Below are 19,434 nucleotides of genomic sequence, written 5' to 3'. Positions count from 1 at the left end.
ACAGTATGTAACTACACAGCTGCAGGTCAAAACTGTAGGAGCGACATAAAAGAAAAAGGTATTGAGTTACTGTAGCTTAAGGCAACACATTTAAATAAAGTCTCTGTTATCTGTCTCTCACAAACGCACACAAACATACTGTGTGGCACGGCTGCCATCCACATTCATCAAGTACTTATTGTGACTAGAGTAAACTCAATAGAGTATTGAAGTCACTGTGCAGTAGGGTGGCAAGCAGCACAAGGACACTTGCAACACACCAAAGTAGCACACCCATTTAAAATAACATTCTTTGTAGCCTGTAATATTGATAGTTTTACCTTCAACTCGTTGATAGTTTTACCTTCAACTCGTTGCCTCCCATAGAAGCAGGCAGATTTTTATTTTTACCTAGAGATTGGCATGGGGTACTTTCCATAAAATCATCTCTCAGTGCAAATCAAACCAGCTATTAGGCTAACTGAAATAAAACCATGCCAATCTCTAGGTATGGTGAAGGGTATTTGATGATGTGGGGCTATTTTAATTCCAAAGGCCAAGGGAACTTTATCAGGATGCATAGTATCCTGGATCCATGAAATAACTGTCCTTTAAAAATAAAAATCTGCCTGCCTCTATGGGAATTTAACATAGGGGTGTACTTACTCATGCCCCCTGTATTTTAAGGAAGAACATTTATTTATTTACGATACATTATTCATTCACAAACAAAATTGGTGTCCTTAAAGGTCGGATTTTTCCTATTTTTTTTAATTAAGGCATAATTTTTTTATTCCTCTTTTTAGTCAACTTTAGCATGGGTGTCCTAATTTGTACCATGACTGTACCTTTATTATTTTCTTTGGGTCATTTCTGATAATAAACAATTTTGGCTTACAGTTAATTAGAATGATTTTTGGAAGGCACTGACAAATAATGTCATCCTGTGCTGATAGGGGAATCAGATCATCCAGGTTTTCTTTGCATGTTTCTTTGCATCACCCACTGTTCAATCCTGATTGGGTTTGCTGCATATTAGGGGTGAGCATTGGCACTGCCCTCACGATTCGATTCGATTACGATTCACCAGGTAACGATTCGATTCAATTCGATTCTACGATGCATTGCGATGCATCAAAATTCTACTGCACACAACAAGGCAAATTTTTCATCAGTCATGAGGCAATCAGTCAGATATCCTGTTAAGATTTGGCTGAAATTTCATGCTTTTTGGTCTAAACGACATACCCAAATTAAAAGTGGTACAGCTCCCACATACTTTGACACTCTGAGGTGTGCCTGACATCATTGGAAAGGAAACACTCTCAATTTTGTCAGGGTGATTCTAGGCCTTACTGACACAGAGTTATGTTAAGAAATCTTTAAAAGACGTGTCACTTAGATTTCTGGAGGAAGGAGAGGCTGAGGTCGAATTGAAAGTTAAGCAAAAGGTTTAATAAAACAACACAATGAAAACGACAGTCAAAACACAATCAAACATAAAACATAAAACACTGCCAGCAGCAGACTGCAAAACATGCTTCCCCTGTTGGGTCACAGTTAGCAGCCATGCGACATGACAAAACAATACGCTGTAAACAGCAGACTTCAACATGCTTCCCTTGCGGGGTCACAGATTGAAGCCCCGAATCTCTCTCAGGATCCGAATTATATGTCCCTCAGGTTAAAGACACATCTCTGATTTCCAGTTTGCTACAGGTCACAAAGGTCATTTATCTTGGTAGTGCTGATTATATTCAAGTTTACAGAGTTTGCATTTCCTTTGTTCTAACCCAGACTTGGCACCAGGAGGTTGGAGACTCAAAGAGACGTTTCTCTTCATATGTTAATAGTTGGTTTTAACCTCTATCTGCAAGAAACAGGAAGAGAGGGGGAGAGAAATAACAGCTGTTTTTACCTTAGTAGGCTAGTCATTCTAGATTCCATTTCTATTTTCATAACCTGACTGCAGCATACAATTTATTATTTAAAACATAAAACATAAGCATGGTTTTAACTTTTTTAAACCTAACAGTTACAGAGGCTAGAATGGAGGTTTTTTATTTCCGTCCAAGTCATACATCTGTAAAATGATCAAAATAAAATACTGTAAACACATCTGGTGATATACAGATACACCCAGGCCATAGCAACATGTCTCAGGTTATTATAGAAAAAATCCAGATGCCAAAAGACTCAAAAATTGATTTTTCTACAGAAATGTCTGGCCGTTTTGCTGTCATCGGCTTGTCCGCTTTCATTGGCCATATCAGAGGCAAACCTGAACGGATTGGCTCATATGAGATGTCTATCAAAAGCTTAGAAGGTAGGGAATTCGATGACGCCCACTTTGAGCATGTAGCTAGCTGGGCAGAGAAGCTAGCGGAGATAACAAGTGCGGAAATGGAAAAATTTTTCGCGTTTTTCCCTTGTGATTCGGCCAGAAACTTCAACATTGTGAGGCGAACAGATCGTTTTGGAATATAAAGCTTGGATATTACATTTCCGTGGACTCTTGGGAATTTATGAAAATCAAGTTTTGGGCAACATACCACTTTGTTGGTGAAAGGACAACGAAAACAGGTATGGATGCACTCTTGACAGCTGCGCAGATCATGGCTGAATTGTTTTATTTTCTGTTACTTTGTAACAGTGGTGTAACTGCTATAAATCATCTTATGCTTTGGATGTGGGCTTAAATTAATCATTAGAGGCTAAGCTTTCAATTGGTGTGTATATTTGGAAGATTTAATGCTTTAAAGTTATAAAAACGCTAATGAGTGGAAGTTTTATCGAGGTTACAGCGACGCAGTGTCCCTTCAATGGGACAGTGATCCTTGAGAGGATATTGAACAACAGATTTTATTGGCTGCTATGTGTGTATTATCACTCTCCTGTATCTTTGATACAGAAGTAATTGAAACTTCACAACTTTATTGTCCACTCAAGGCCAGAAAATAAACAGTGACATAATCGATTATGGCATTTTGCCGCATCGATGCTGAATCGTGCATACCCCGCATTGCAATGCATCGCCGAATCAATTATTGCTGACACCACTACTGAATATGATATCCCTTCCTATCTCCCTATGATTCCGGTTTGTCTCTACAGTCAACTATTAAATAGTCATAATAATAATGTAAACGGACTGTATTTATATAGCATCGGGGGGAACTTGTGGTTCTTGCCCAAGGACACTTCAACATGGAACTGCAGGGCCAGGGATCAAACCACCAAACTTCCTATTGGCAGGCAACCACGCTACCACTAAGCCACAGCCGCCCACATACCAACAACAATAATTATAATAATATAAATAAAAATTATTCAATTTACACAAATCTTAATTGAAACATCTTTTTGTTTTAGACAAATACTGTTATGGTAAGATGAAAAACAAACAAGAAAGTAACAAGAAAGTAATACATATTAACTTGCTAATAACAAAAGTAAATAGCATAAGCTGTATACTCTTATAAGACCTCTCTCTTTTCCAGTAAGTGCCTTTGTGCCCATTGTTGACACATATTGACTATTAGCTGTCCATCTTGAGGCTGCCTGCTCGTGGAGGAGGCAGGTTGGCTGTTGTTCAGGCTGTTGACCGGAGATTGAAGCCTGTGTTCTGGCCTATCAGTGTGGATCATTTTGCTGTGTGCCGTTGGCTCCAGTGAGTTAGATTCCAGCATAGAGCCTCAGACACAGTCCAGGGAGCAGTAGGCTATATGAGTACCGAGAAGACGTGTCAGCTCACTTTCCCCCCTGTTCTGCTCCTCATCCTCTCACCCTCTTCTCATCCACCTCCTCTTTTTTTGCCTGTCCTTTCCTTGCTCCTCTGGCTTGCAGTATAAAGGGTTGCACAATCTACTCAAAATCAAAGTAGAGCGATTATTATTATTATTTTATTAGTAATAAAAACAAGACACCAAAATACACAATACAAGCTTATATAACTGGCTGTGACAGAAGCGCTAGATTGGGCATCAATCCAGCACACACACACACACACACACACACACACACACACACACACACACACACACACACACACACACACACACACATACATACACACACCTGCTTTTAAATGTGGTTGCTACATCAACAGGAGCAACCTAATAACCTCACACGAAGGATGAATGCATTAAGCGCTAATCTGCCTGCACTATATTCTATTCCATCATCTCAACTGAGCAAAATCGATGCATAGATATTTTCTCTAAGTCACAGAGTCTTGTCAGTAGGCATCCATACTAAGCAGGCTGGTGCCAAGAGTACCGTAGCATGGATAAAGCAGAAAGCGTCCGGGGTTATCTGTGTGGGTGGTGGTAGAGCTGAGCTTTCCCTTCCCCATCTGGTTCACCTGGCAGACAGCATGGTTGCCAGGAGGGTCAATGGGGAAGCGGTGGGTTGGTGTGAAACCGGCTTTCCTCGCCACCACACTGGCTAAGCGCGAGACGGATCCTTGAGCCTGGTTGAACCTCGTTCAAAACGTCAAAATGATTTTATTAAAAATCTGGTGGAATGTTGACCATATAGCAAATAACCATTAATGTTTTATGTTATTATTTTTTGGGTGTTTTTACAACGATCCAATAATACCATGTCCTGCCCCTACAGGACATTGAAACAAAAGCAAAACTGTGGCATCAAACAAACTGAAAAACATATCCTGTTTTTTCTTTATCCTCACCAGACATCACACATTTTGATGCAATATGGGCTAAAAATATTAAAACTTAAATAGTAAATCTTAAAGACAATGAACATGGAAAAAAATATATAATACAAGGTATTATGAATGACCCTAATTGCATTAAACACAAATGGATTCCTGCTACATGAAGAGAAGACTTGGCAGCTTTGTCTCATAGAAGCAGAACTGTCTAATGCTGCTCCACTTGTACTTGGGTTGTTTTTAAGGAACCTCTATTCCTGCAATGCTTGCCTACACATAGACAAATCAACACACACATACACAGTCACACTCCCTAGCCATGTAAACAAACACACACACACACACACACACACACACACACACACACACACTGAGTCACACTCCCTGGCCATGTAACCTTAACAGCCCTATTAGCCTGCCAGCACAGTCCGTTCTTTTTAGCTCCATCCTCAGGTGAGCTTTCAGCTGACACAAATGTGTGAAAAGATGTGAAGCCTTTAAAAGTGACACTCTGAGGGACGCACACAAGACACAGAAGAGGGGGCACGAAGCTGTCATCTCCTTGTACATTCGACTACCTGCCTTCCCATGTACACCACACAAGTATTCTTTGTTCATCAAACTAAAAATGCACAAAGTGGGTCCTGGTATTCTTCCTTGTGTCATAATGATCCCGAAATAATTTCAAAAGTGGCCTCTGCTCCTTAACGTTCTTCCTGTGGTTCTTTTATACTCTGGAGCATGTAACCCGGACAAAGTATTTGATTATGTTATTTAGCACTTATGTAAATCCTTCAATGTGAATTGTCAATCATAGTGATTACATTTGGAAGGGAAAAAAAACACCACAGCCAGTGATTCATAGCGTTCACCATGGCACTATATTCTGTACTCAGTCATCTCAGCATGACAGCCAAATGCTCTCATAACCCAATCACAAGAGCTAGGGGAGATGAATTTGGTGACAATAAGCTAATCATAAGACCTACTAAATTATAGTCCAATAGGCTTCAACATGCACCACATTTATTTTGTTGTAATGTAACGGTCAATTACACCTTGACATGTCCTTGGATCGTCAATAATCAAAATCCTTTAGGCCCTCGCATAATACCCTCTATTCAAATGAATGTAATCTGATTGTCTATAGACCAGACAATTTGCTATATATGTGCTTGCTTGGTTATCCTAACTGAATACAGGCTGGACACTATCAATGTGTCATTGATGTGTAGAATATTTTTGTCAAAGGGTGACACTTGGAACATTATGCTCAATTAAACATTTTTGATTATTTTTTTATAGAATATCAGCAAATGTGAACTGAAAATGAAAACTGCAGTATAGTTAAGGTATTTAGTACTAAAACTACTTGGTTGAGGTTAGGGAAAGATTAGCATGGATGGAAATGGATGGAATGTTGACCGTTAGTATGTAACCAAATGCAAACCTGTATTCCATGATACCAGAAAATTAATCAGCAACTATTTTGATAATAAATGATCTAGGTAATTTTAAAGTCAAATTGGAAAACAATCTCTGGTAAAACCTTCTACAGTTAATGGATTTGCTGCTTTTCTGCCTGGTATGTAATAATAAACCATCTGACTGTTGGTCAGAAAAAGAAATTTGAAGACCTCACCTTGGATTTGGGAATTTGTGTTTTAATATTTTATTTTATCGAGAAAACAAAAGAAAAAGTAAAACAAGTGAATAAAATAATTAAAGAAAACTAAATGTTAGTAAAGCCCTACTTTGTAGACCCAACCATCCACTGCGACCTTCTCCTGTAGATGTTTGCAATGGTAAGTTACCACTTCCTCCTTTGCTACCTAGACAGTAATAACTTTTACATCTACATAATTTCACTTGTGTTTTTAAGTAAACAAATGTCAGATTTTACACACTTGAGAGTGAACACAAACTCAGAAGTCCTCTATGAAAGTAAGATGTATTATTTTTTCATGCATGCACATTTATGTTTTGTAGAATCATCTAATGTGAAGGTAATCCCTATATCTGCCGCACTAGGCAGACATAAAAGAACTAGTGGCGATGAAGCCCGACTCTGTGTCTGTGCCTGTGTCTTGGCCAGAGGTGTCAAAAGTATTCACATTCATTACTCAAGTAGAAGTATAGATACTAGGGTTTGAAAATACTTCTGTAGAAGTTGAAGTATCAACTCAAGCTTTTTACTCAAGTAAAAGTGTAAAAGTACTGGTTTCAAAACTACTTAAAGTATAAAAGTAAAAGTAATGTAAGGGGAAAAAAATGCTATTAAGGACAAAAGCTTTTCCCGCCCCACAGGGGCCTATAGTCCACTACCCCACCACCACAAAAAAAAAATTTTCTAAAGGCCATAATGACTATAATAATGTTATATTAAAATCATACGTACGAACTCAGAAGGGCTGAAAAAAGTGACACATCTCTGAGTCTGTGTTTTTCAGACAACAGCAGCTACAGTCTGGTGTTACAATCCTCTCCAGTGAAATACAGACACACTTTTACACTGTTTAGCTGTCAGCATTTTAACCCTGTTTACTCCTGCTAACATTACTTGCTGCTAAGTGTAGTGTTAACTAGCGTCCCGTGCGGGAATTTCAAGTTCAGTTCCCTCTAACGTCCGTTTTCGGAGCGTCAGAATCATCAGAATCATCAGAATCATCAGAATCATCAGAATCATCAGAATCAGCAGAATCAGCGCTTAAGCGCAGTCATTTAAGTGGCACCTAATAAGGCACCGAAATCCGCGTTGCTATTTGGTCCGGTAGATAACGGTCGTTAAGGCACCAGTGCCGTATTAGCACCGGGTCTGTGCAGGTGCGATGGATCGAGTACAAACCAATAGGGTGTCGGAATGGTATATGTTTATACTTCTCATCCAACCACAGTCAAATTCACTCTATCCGGATGGCGCAATTTATAGGTTTTTTGTGTGTGTGTGTTTTTTTGAACGATGACAAGCCGGAATGAAAACAAGCCGAACTGAAATAGGAGTAACGAGGCTATTTTTAAAATGTAAGGAGTAGAAAGTACAGATAATTGCGTGAAAATGTAAGGAGTAGAAGCAAAAAGTATGCTGTAAAATAATTACTCCAGTAAAGTATATATACCCAAAATTTCTACTTAAGTAAGGTAACAAAGTATTTGTACTTCGTTACTTGACACCTCTGTTCTTGGTCAAAAGGTTGCACTTGAACACAACTGCAAAGACAGTCAATAGCCAACTAGCATGTACGTTCTGCGCCTGCGTGAAACAAAGTAACTCTCCATGCCAGCCAGAGGCATTAATTTATGATACATACAACAAGTACAAAGCGTTTGCCCAAATCAGCCAGCGGCTGCGCAGAGCCTATAGTCCCTCTGCTTCCTCCAAGTCGGGACGACAGAGGATGCCAGGAGATGGCTAGCTAGCTTCTCCATCTCCTGAGCTGTCATGGTTTTCTTGACAAAGAAGTCCCCCCTGCGTTGGGGAAGCGGAGGGAACAAGCAGTAGTTACGTATCTAGTTGTACGTTTGCCCTATGGACATAATGTGCAAAAGTAGATATTCAAATAATTTTTTAAGGAACATTTGAATGTCATTTTTGGCAAGTTTTGACAGCCCTGTTGTGTATTGAAATGATCAGATGAGATAGAGATGAAAAATGATAAGAGCCTTCTGTGTGTGCTTTCTTGCAGGGACAGACTGACAATCTGTGCGTTCTGGAAAAGTCCAGAACGGCCATCCAACCGACGGCCGTCGGCACAAAAAAAAAAGTCTATTAAAGCGATATTAACAGCCAACAGCAGGGGGCGCTAATACAATCACTTATATGCTACATGTAAAAATAAAACTGAAGAAGAAGAGTAGGCCTACATCATTAGACGTGAGTTAATTTCACATCAGCAATACTAGTAAGTGCCAGGAGCAGGAAACGTTATAGGCTGCCTTTATCCCTATCTTAGCGAATTGCATAGTCAGCTCAACATGAGTGTGCATCATGATTTTTAAAATGATTGTGCCATTTAGTGCTGTCAAACTTAACGTATTTAATCATTTCTGTTAGGTTAATTTGAAACATTAAACGCTTTAGAAATTAATCGCGGGTTGACCGCGATTTAACTTGGTTGTATATGAGAGGTTGTAGTGAGCTCACTTTAGCTGCTAGGATGAATACTATGGTATTAAATTAAACGGGAAAACATCAGGCATGCATTGGTATCACTCTAAACGTGCTAACAAACAGGGAAGGGGTCTAAATAATTCACCAAATGTAACCAAAAGTGTAACCATAAAAATCCTAGCTTGCACTTTGTCTGTCTTCCATCAGAGTGCAGAAACAAAACTAAAAAAACTACTGTAAAACTAATATATAAAAACTAAAACCAAACCTTTAAAAAAAAAAAAGAAAGAAACTAGCAAACACACTCTTTTAAGAATACTTGCTTTTAACAATATAGCTACCAACTACATCATAAGATATCAGATCCGCTACATTAACAATGCATTAATAGTGGACATGTGGTTGCAGTATGTTTGCAATACCGTAGTTACTCAGAGTACTCTGTTTAGCAGCAGTATGTTGATTTGTTGAAGATTACAGATAAAAGCAAGAGGCTAGTTGGTTTTCCGCATGAATCAATACAATTATTTGCTTAGCCAATACTGATTTGATTGTTAAAAGGAACTTAATGCATTGTGACACTTAGCCTACCTTCAACTCAATAAATGATCTACTGCTACCAGCCATGTCTCTGATGTTCTCACTGCCAGTGGATCTACAAAATTACAGCATGGAAGTATAAGAGGAAGAAATGTCGATCCCAAGCCAATGGAAAATAATATTAGAACATTCTGTTCCACATTTTCCCCACCTACTCCTCCTCATTTCTCCCTTTCCTGTACTTATGGATTCTAGCGTGCAGTTAAGACTAACCTGTGGTTAGTTAAACACAGGACTTTCACCCAGGAGACCGGGGATTAAAATTTTGGAAATAAAAGTAAAATGTTTTTTCTACTTTACAGAACTACGTCACGTTCTGTGTCGTGCGTAACTGGAAGCTAGGTTATGTAAAGCTAGATGCTTTTAACCCAAACCACAATATTTTTCTAAACTTACCTAAGTAGTTTTGGTGCCTAAACCTAACCAAGTAATTTTTGTGCTTATGTAACCACACTGTGACCGTTTCAAATTGTTAATGAAGTGTTTAAAACCACAACCGTTACGTTCTGTCGTTTAGATATGAGGACCGAAAACGCTCCTGTGGTCATATTAGAGAGTAGGAATAAATCCCTTGTGACCCAAAGGACACCACAAGGGTTATAAACAATCTATACCATTGTATTGTTTAGAGGACTCGTTGGTTGAACTTGTTGTCCTCCCACCATTAAAAAAACTGGCCTGGACTCCTTAAATGTTGCACGGCTGAATTGAATTCTCAATACATGAAGTTGTTTTCAGCAGAATCCTGTGAAAACAAGTTTCCCATGCTGAAATGGTACAAAAGAAATAGTACAAAATGCTGTTCTATCTTCTCTTATGCTTGCTGTGTTTCTTATCAGCTCTGTCTGTCATCACTGATAACATGCAGGTATCAGTGCACCCTGTGGTTTATTTTATTAGAGCATGAGCAGCAACCTCCCTGTCCCCCATCTCTGAATTTCTTATTTGGATGTACCTTTTGGTGGAATCCTGACTCCCCTGTTACATCTTGTCTATCTACATAAATGATCACCTCTAATGACTTGCATTCTTTCATAGATTTCGTAAAACAGCCTGTTTTCTTTCCAAAAAAGACATTTGCATTATTTAAATTACAAGCATGCAAATTGTTTTATTTTCATTCTAAGCAACTAAAACATTCTGATAATTAAAAGAAACAGCGTAAGCAGAGCAGTTATGCGCACCATCCTACATCCCAAGTGCTGCCAGAAATGTTGGCAATTTTTGGCATGACTATTTAAGCTGGAGAATAGCTATGTTTTTTTCAAGGGACTGTTTATGCTATTGTTACTATTGTTCATAGGTTCCACACATTGCAAAGCATCCAATTGCAAATAGTAGCTTTTTTAGTAGTAATAACCACAGGATGAGGTTGTGATTTTCATGAATGAATGAGCTAGACATACTGAATACGTATCTGTCTGATCGACTCTGAGGATGCACACCTCTTGTCTTCTTTAAGTGGCCAGTTTATCAAAATTCGAAACCCATATTTTCCCATTTAGGTTTGGGTTTCAGGTTGGGATTCCATGTATGAGATAGTTTGCAAGGTGAGTTAGTTTACTAAAGGGAAAAGTAATTGCAAGCAATATCTGTGACTCTACAGTAACGACAACTAAGATGATCACATGGCAAATCACAATATACTAGGACTGGGTAGTACACAAGGCCACAATTGGATTTCCGATTGATTCAATACTTATTAGATTAGGGATATTTCAGTTATAATACCAATTTTGCTTGGATATGAAAGATTTTCAGAGAACTAATGCTGTAAATTGTACAAGGAACCCTCTAACCTGCGGCATTATTAAAAATATTAATGTTTTTGTTAAGAATTATCCCAGAAGCAATTGCATAGAGACAGAAAAAAATTGTACAAGTGCTTTCTTTAGTGCAAATGGTGTGCTGCAAAGACAATATACCTAAAGCCATACATCTGTGAAAATGGCCGTGCCATTGTTGTATTAAGAAGAACACCGTGTACTCTGTCTTAGCTGGCACACATTTTCTATACATCTGCCAAGCAAAAGGAATTATGATGTTTAACTGATTTTTTCTGATACCAGACTTCTTAGTGTGCTGTGCATCATCAATACCATCAAGAACACAACAAGCCTACAAACACTGATCTTCAGGTATGCCTTTATATCTGCCTACCTCATTAATAAAGATGCCAAATGTCTAAAAACAGACATTTATTGAATAATTCAAAGTGATGAACCTGGCAGATTAGAAGCCCCAATAACCACACCTGTCATAAAGATTGACAGCTAGTAGAAAATGAATAGGAAATAAGGTGGCCAGCCCCACCACAGTATGATGGTGGATATAACATAAAACTGCATAATCCTATCATTTGTCCATTTTGTTAGAGGTGTCTTTTATCATCACCAGGGTTCCATTGACAATATTCTCACCAGCCTAAACAAACCGGACCCAATAGGCAATGCACTATGGTTCAGGCATGGTAAACTGAGAACTGAACACAGCACCAGGACTTCGTAATGTGAATAATTTACAGGATTTTTGAATCACTTTGCCTCCAAACTCCATCCGAATAGATGCTGAGCAGGCATTTCTGTTTTTAGTTTGGAACAGCATTGTTTGTGATAATCAAACTATATTTTCCCCATTTGTCAAGTCCCTCTTTACTGTATGTTCCCTAATAAAGCAGTACGTATCTAGACATCTAAATGTAGTTTCCTGTATAAGTTTGTATTGGTTACTGTAAATGGACTGTATTTATATAGATCTTTACTAGTCTTAACGACTACTCAAAGCGCTTTAAGATAGTACAGGAACCATTCACCACCTGCTCATCAGATAAACACTCACACACATTTACACTCCGATGGCGCAGCATTGGGGGCAACTCGGGGTTCACTGTCTTGCCCAAGGACACTTCGACATGGGACTGCAGGGACAGTGATCGAACCACCAACCTTCCAATTGGCAGACGACCGCTATACCACTGAGCCACAGCTGCCCCCAAAAGGAGGTTTATTTCGTAACCACACTGTGTACAGTATCAGCAGTCACATTGAGGTTAGATTTTAGATATGACCATCTAAGATTATAGTCATAGTTATTTAAATTCTAACTATATGTAATTCAATGTTATTTTTTGGGGGGGCAAACATAATTTCCAAAATTCTAACAGTAATCTATCTAAAACCAATGCACTATTTAAGAACAGCTTTTTGATTCTCATCAGAAGCAAGAAGTAAACACATTTCCAACATCTCTGAGGAAACCAAGTAGAACACTGAACTACTTTCTTCTAAAAGGAAAGATGACCTGGGTGAAATCACTTGTGCCCTCTCTGTATCTCGGTCAATATCTCATTTATTTTCTGCTGTCTCAGTAAAGAAAGATGCATATTTAAAATTGTAATCGTTTCCTTGTTGCCAGATTCCAGTGTAATTAGATCTTAACAAAATGTGGTATATTCAGCAGTGTTTTTACATCATTTATTCAATACCACATAATTTCCACTTCACACTGTCAGGGATGAAACCAGCAACCTTCTACTGTAGTAATTAGACAGCCTCCATATCCAGACTGAGCTGCTGCCCCATGGACAAGCAACAATTCAATGTAATACTACACAAAGACACACACAATATATCCTTTCTAACAAGTCATACCTAAACAAAGTAGCAAAAGTAACTTTAAGTCTTGAAATTATATTAATGTTTTATTTGGCTTTGTCGACACTTGATCCAGAACAAATGCTCTGTTGTATTTCACTCAGTCACTAACTGATTTAAATAGCTGCTTTTTCCACATTTCAAGATCAAATACATCATATTATATGTCATTAATGCCTGTCCCGTCCTAAAGGCTCCTCCCTAATACATGTGGAAAATTTAATTTTGAGGGTAAAAGTAGGGCTGCAACTAGTCTATATCCATGACCTTCCACTTCCGGGATTGCTCTGTTGCCGCTGGAAATTCCACCGTATGTCTTTCTTTTCAGCCGGCTGTCCGTTACCTTGCACTTTAATTTGTGTTGTTCATAGTCTTTAAATCTGTTGGATATATGGATATGAATTATTAGTTTGGTCTATAAAATGTCAAAAAAGGGTGAAAAACCCTAACAATAACCCAAACATGACATCCTGTGTTGTTTAGTCCACAAAGATATTCAGTTTAGTGTCATAGAGGAGTGAAGAAGCTTTTTTACATTTAAGAAGCTGGAATCAGTTTTACTTTTTCTAATAAAAATGCCTCTAACACATTAAACAATTTTTAAAATAGTTGGCGATTAATTCAATAGTTTAAAACTAATCGATTATCCGATTAATCATTGCAGCTCTTGGTAAAAGCATTGTGTAACATACATTATTGAGGGCCCTAAAAAATCTGTTGCACGCAGGTCACTTTCTCAAGCTTTATTCCACACAAAAAACACCAAGCTTTATTTGTGTTTCGAGCACAAAATGTAAGATCTTTGTTAACCTTGGAAAGGGTGAATTACTTATTCAATTGTATTAGCTGATGGAGTATAGCCAATGTCCCATTGGCATTACGTACTGCACTAAAGCAGTTCAAACCACAACTTCAAATTTCAAGGACCAGCTTCTCATACAGAACCCTTCAAAACAAAACAGGTAACCAAAAAGTGAGATGGCCTTTCTCCAGAAACAACAGGGCCACAGCATGAGTCAACAAGTAATCTATAATTTACAAACTAGCTCCCTCCTAAAGGAGGAGGAGGAGAGGAGAGGAGGATGTAGATAAACGAGGGGAGCAGTATGAGAAGGGAGAAAAGACTAAGACGATGAGCGGTGAGTAGATGTTTTCCTTCAGGGCTGAGCTATGTAGATCAGAGCCCCTGGGACTGAGTGGTGTGAACCACGGGAGCCTGCCTTGCCCCACACACACACACACACACCCTCCACAGAACACCATGGCTGCCATGTGATGAGAACACAATAATGCAGTGAGAAACTGAAGAGAGGGGTGAAAAATCTATAAACTTCATTAAATGTCATAAGCAGATCACATAGAAGACCCAGAATCCCTTGCATCACCCCTGACCATATTTAGGTCTAAATCTGAACACATGAGATCACATAAATATTTTGAGCTGCCTGACAGTAGCCTCTATGAAACAAAAAAATATACATTATCTCTCAGACTTGATTAGGATCATCTGCAAGGCGATTATTGAATGCCCACATAGCTGGAGCCATGACTACAATCTCCGTAACTGAGCTACTTCTCACCCTATCAAAGCTTGATCCTTGCTGTATCTATGGGTGTGAGAGGTGATGGGGTAATGTCTAAGACTCTATCTGCCAGGGCAACATCGCATCCAAAGTCTCCTTCTACTTCATTTTTGGTGTGACAAGTCATTGGAGCTCGCACACACAAATACCGCATTCATCCAGTTTATATGGTGATGGTGCCCCCGCAGCGGCCGAGGGGCGCAACTTTCCTCCTCCTCCTGGATAGGAAAGGATAGAGAGACTCCATTCACCATACGCACACGCGCGAGCAAACACATACACACACAGACAGACAGACAGACACACACACACACACACACACACACACACACACACACACCGTTCTTCTCAATTTCCCTCCATCCTGACTCCCAGCAATCAGCCTGAGAGGAGGTTTGCGTTAATTTGATTAGGCAGAGGGAATCAGCAGAGTTTTTTAATAAATATAATTCCAGCAGCAATATGCAAAACCTACTAATTCAGATTGTTAATTTCGATTAAGAATGAATAAAAACGATTTTCTCTCATTAATAGAAGATCATGCTGAGCAGTGAGAGTTAAAATGGATTAACACGCACTGACGGACGGATAGCTGATACATTTCTAGAGCAGGGTAATATTTCTGAGAACAAATTCACCAAGCAGCCGTTTCAGCCAGAGCGTTATTTTCGAACCCGGCTATTTTGTATATTGCTGGGTGAGAATGCGCAGCTCTGTGCTTCCATGCGCTTGGAACAGAGTGAGAGAGCCCAAAGTGGCAGACAGAAGCAGAGGTGCTGCTGCTTTCTGCTGTGCACGGGGATGTTTTCAACAACCTGTCCAATGCACAGTTGCTCTCATCACTGACCCATTTCACTAAGCAGAAAACGTCATATGGAGAAAAGGGCATTAATTATCTCAACATCCACTTCAACTTGTCCACCACCACCACCTCCTCTGACAAATTCTGCTGAGTAAATCATGAACTAAGAAAATGAAGCCATTGCATCGCAGTTGCTTAAATTTACCGGTGAAATCTCAAAGCCCACAGCATAATGTATTATTGCATGATGCAGCTTCCAGAATGAAAGTATGAATGTGTATTTACCGGTAAGGTAGGATCCCGTCCACTGCTTCTTCCACCTCAGACAATATTCCTCTGTGCGTTACGTCCCGTTAGGATAAGGTGCATTCCTTCCAAAAGCCACATAGCCCCCCCAAAAAATACCGACGCTCAAGCGTTGGAAAGAAGCCTTGGAAATAAGGCTGGCGCACTTTTCACTCCAGAGGGTAGAAACTCAGGTTAAATGCGGTCCAACATTTACACACGCGCGTCAACAAATTAAGGAAACCCCTTTAGTCCAAAAACAAGTCCGCTGTTAATCCCAAATGTTTTTTATTCACAACTATAATTACAATTGTATTCTCCTAGACAGCAAATACCATAGCGCTCCGGGTCTTTTGACACGCACCGGTCTAGATGTTAATGACGGTGATGTTGGAGAAAAATAAACAATAGTGGTATTTTTCCCCCCATCGTCCGCTCCTCACGATTCAGGCTGCACTTGGCTGATAAAACACCGTCCTCTCTCTCTGCTTTCTCCTCCTCCTCACCCCCTCCTCCTCCTCCTCTCCTCCAGCCCTTAGTCTCTCTCAGCAGCTTTCATGGAGCAGAGACACGCCTAGCGGCCTTGAAGGGAACTCCACAGCTACATGAGTTCATCCCCACCCCGCCCCCACGCAGTCTGCTCTTAAAGATACATGGGAAAGTGTGACTTTGTATCCATGTGTGCCTTCCAGGAGAGAAATGATTGACTATGCATGACAAATGCATTGGTCATGTTAAAAATAAATACTATAGGGATACAGATCTAAGTATGGTGCAATAAAACTATAACAGCTGTCAGAAAATGAATTATACGGAGTATGAAATAAATGAAAAAGTAAAATATTACGGATAGTAATGATTTGTTGGGGGATTACTCCAAATCTAACTCAGAGGGCTTAACAATCTGTACAGAATGACACCCTCTGTGCTTTGACCCTTGAAAAGGATAAGAAGAATAAAATCCCACAAAAACCCTACCAGGAAAAAAGGAGAAACATGAGGAGCAGAGGATTCCCTCTTCTAGAAGACGGTAGAATAAATTGAATAGCATGTCGTACAGTAGACAGAAATAACAATATAATTGCTAATATGGATAAACAGAATAGCATAGAAAAACTTCAAACCCATAACAGAATATTTAGGGCTGCAATATAAATTAATAAGAATTTCTTTCCAATTAATCAATTAATCATTTGGTCTATAAAGTTAGAGAAAATAGTAAACAAAATCCTAAAGTCTAAGATGTCTTTATATTGCTTGTTTTGTCCAAACAACAGGCCCAAACACATATACCTTCACTTTATTGTCACATAAAGCAGAAAAAAGCAGAAAAACCAAAACTGAGAAAATAAAACACGGTAATGTTTGCCATTTTCTTGCTTACCTAATCATTATCAAATTAATGATCAATTATCAAAATAGTTACCAATCAGTGGACGAACCAAATGACCACTGTATTAGCTACATGTGCAATGTTTGGACTTGATTAACATCCAAGAGACAGTTGACATTCAGAAAGAAAGAAAACCCACAAAAGTACAGTAACGCAGTACCTCAATCAACCTCTGCTACATATACCCAGTCAACCTTCCACTCTGCGTCAGATCATAGTCAAGACGATCACAGTTAGTTTCGCTCTTGACCAAACTTGCTACCTGTTTGCTATTTGTGTTTTCGCCTGTCCTGATCCATTCTCTTGTGCTTCAGATATTAGCAGTTTAGTATCACAAATTCCCCCATACAATGTCCTTAATTATGAACCTGCTAAACTACCTGTGCTGTTTAACAGGTGTTTTATAGTAATCAATGTGCGCGTGATAAGTTTGTTGCTCAAAAAGTCATTTATTAAGTAATTTTGTTGCAAATGTGCACTATTTACAAACGAAAAAAAACCCGTTCTTCGGAAACAGTTGTGGTAAATGAGGCAAAATGTTTTCCTGGCACAATACGCACAATTGCCACAATTTACAGTGTAGCCTAAAGAAATCATGATAGGCCTACTTGCCTAACCCCCACCCCTCAAAACTCGTTTTATAAACACTACGGCGTTTTCCGGCCGCACCCGACCCAGTCACGAACGGCTCTGCTCACCCGGCCCTACTCCAGACCAACCAAAGCACTTAGGCACATGGGTATCGCTACATCTGGGAGGGATTCTGATTTAGAGGCGTTGAGTCATAATCTGCGGGATTATGACTGATAGTAGCTTTATGGTAGATTTGGGGCACTCAGTTTTTGGAAAATAATAAACTAACCTGTCTCAAATAAGATCCTCATCATTTGGGACACTCAGTTTTTGGAAAATGAAAAAATAATAAACTTACCTGTCTCAAATAAGGCCCTCATCATTTGGGACACTCAGTTTTTGGAAAATAATTTGGGACACTAAACTGGACGTATACCTAATAAACCTATATACTTGTTACAAACTACAACAAAAGCAAAACAAACAGACATGTAGCCGACAGTCTGCGAGACTTGAGCTCTTTGTAATTCAGTACAAAGACTCCAAAGATGGCAGCAGTGAAGCTTTGTTACGCACCACATGACTAGGGTTTAGCCGTTAGCTAATGTGTCTGTGACGATGGTAGCTAGCAAGGCCAGCTGTTCACAACACGTGCATGCGTGTGTGTATGTGTGTGTTAGGTTCGTGTGTACAAGATGAAAGGAAAGCAGATTTTAGAGAAAGGAAAAAGAGCACTTGGAGTCTTGATTTTTGAGGTTCTGAGAATAACCACCCTCTTGTTCAGTAACTAACTTCTCAGGAGAATTAGCAGTGTAGCATATATAGTTTCACACAAGCTACATTATTCAACACAACATATCAACCATCATGTCCTGTGACTTTGACAGCAAAACTTGGACTTGTTAATTGCATTAACATTACTGACAATAATAAACACACTTATCTACATCTGCCCAGAACGATTAAAGCCTTGCTTAGTGTGCAGTCCGTTAGTTCGTCGGGCAGATTTTCCGCGATGAACAGAAACGGTTCAATCATTCGTCAATGATTAATGAGCAGTTCTTCCCAGGGCAGTGAAGGGAAACAGTTCCAGTCGACTTTGAAAGAAAAAGCGGTGTCTGTGTTGTCTGATTTTCTTTTTTTCTCTTCTGCAGAGGTTAAAAAACGAGGTGCGTGTTTTACAGGATCCAATAGTCCACTTTGCATTATTCCATGGTATTTCTTTACTACCGTGGCTCAGGCCCTAGCCTTCGGGTCTCGGGGACCCTGGCCAGTATTCAATGGTATTTCTCTACTACCGTGGCTCGGGCCTTCGGGTCACAGAGACCCATACGTTATTCCATGTTATTTCTCTGCTACCGCAGCTCTGGCCTTCGGGTCTCTGTGACCCATAAGGTATTCAATGGTATTTCTCTACTGCCGCAGCTCTGGCCTTCGTGTCTCTGTGACCCATACGTTATTCCATGGTATTTCTCTGCTACCGCGGCCCTGGCCTTCGGGTCTCGGGGACCCTGGCCAGTGTTCAATGGTATTTCTCTACTGCCACAGCTCTGGCCTTAGGGTCTCGGGGACCCATACGTTATTCCATGGTATTTCTCTACTGCCGCAGCTCTGGCCTTCGGGTCTCGGTGACCCATACGTTATACCATGGTATTTCTCTACTGCCGCAGATCTGGCCTTCAGGTCTCTGTGACCCATACGTTATTCCATGGTATCCCTCTACTACCGCGGCTCTGGCCTTCGGGTCTCAGGGACCCATACATTGTTCCATGGTATCCCT

The 19,434-nt window shown here is 39.7% G+C and overlaps 1 protein-coding gene across 1 annotated transcript in view; it reads right to left on the bottom strand.

Moving 5' to 3' along the window:
• nlgn1 (neuroligin 1) overlaps nt 1–16,170 on the bottom strand; it is a 441,774-nt gene extending 425,604 nt beyond the window's left edge. Inside the window, exon 1 of the mRNA XM_039811895.1 lies at nt 15,689–16,170. The gene's annotated coding sequence lies outside the window, so the exon portion shown is untranslated. The remainder of the gene's footprint in view (nt 1–15,688) is intronic.
• Nucleotides 16,171–19,434: the final 3,264 nt, after the last annotated feature.

Source organism: Perca fluviatilis, chromosome 9 (assembly GCF_010015445.1).
Source record: "Perca fluviatilis chromosome 9, GENO_Pfluv_1.0, whole genome shotgun sequence".
NCBI lineage: Eukaryota > Metazoa > Chordata > Actinopteri > Perciformes > Percidae > Perca > Perca fluviatilis.
This window is presented reverse-complemented; position numbering and strand designations above follow the sequence as displayed.